The sequence below is a fragment of the Mus caroli genome, unplaced genomic scaffold (assembly GCF_978045245.1).
Source record: "Mus caroli unplaced genomic scaffold, Mus_caroli_1 scaffold_9, whole genome shotgun sequence".
In the NCBI taxonomy this organism is placed as follows: domain Eukaryota; kingdom Metazoa; phylum Chordata; class Mammalia; order Rodentia; family Muridae; genus Mus; species Mus caroli.
In genome coordinates this window covers 95,404,495-95,405,166 of record NW_028227264.1, presented here as the reverse complement: position 1 = coordinate 95,405,166, position 672 = coordinate 95,404,495, and the positions used below count along the sequence as shown (strand labels likewise).

The 672-nt window shown below is 50.3% G+C and overlaps 1 non-coding gene across 1 annotated transcript; it reads right to left on the bottom strand.

The window, feature by feature from the left end:
- Positions 1-301: 301 nt before the first annotated feature.
- On the bottom strand, positions 302-435 carry LOC115032239 (small nucleolar RNA SNORA17). Its single transcript, XR_003837893.1, has one exon. It is a non-coding gene; the product is annotated as a small nucleolar RNA SNORA17 (small nucleolar RNA).
- Positions 436-672: the final 237 nt, after the last annotated feature.

The window sequence follows — 672 nt, the reverse complement described above, 5'->3', positions numbered from 1 at the left end:
CAGGCTTTTGAGGCACCAGCCTGGTGGTCAACTCAGACTAGGTTTCTGACCCAGCCCCATGATGCTGGTCTGGTGGCTACCTTGGGCTCACTCATATCCCTGCCCCACTTGCATGGCCCCATGCAAGGCTCTTCTATCTTGGGCTCACTCTGAACTGCCTTGGGCCAGCAGTTCAGGTGGGGGTCTTCTAGTCTCTGGCTCGTTCCCTACCTTGGGAGCTTATCCAAGCCTGCAAAGTGCCAGACTGGTAGTTGTCTCACGCTAGCTTCCTGTCCTGGGCCCCAGACACCAGACTGGTGGTTGTCTTAGGCTTGCCTTTTTCCGGGGGTATCCCAGGTCAGAACACTTGAGCATAGACACAGCCTGTCTCGTCTCTGCCACCTACTGATACACATGTGATACAGCAGCCATAACAGCAATGCCTCTAGGGGCAGGATCAGATGCTATTGCTAATCTCATTGCCTTCCAGTATTTAAGTGTGCTATTTGTTAGTTATCTGTGATGTATCTAGCTAGCATTGCTCCATCATTCTGCCTTTTCAGACTTCAGACAACAGTCAATTATGCTATTGTATAACAGCAATAGGCAAGTCTCCACGTGGAAATAAGCTCTCAAAGACCCCATTCGATCTGCCAAGCATTTCTCTCTTAGCTCTTTCTGTACGCCTTATGC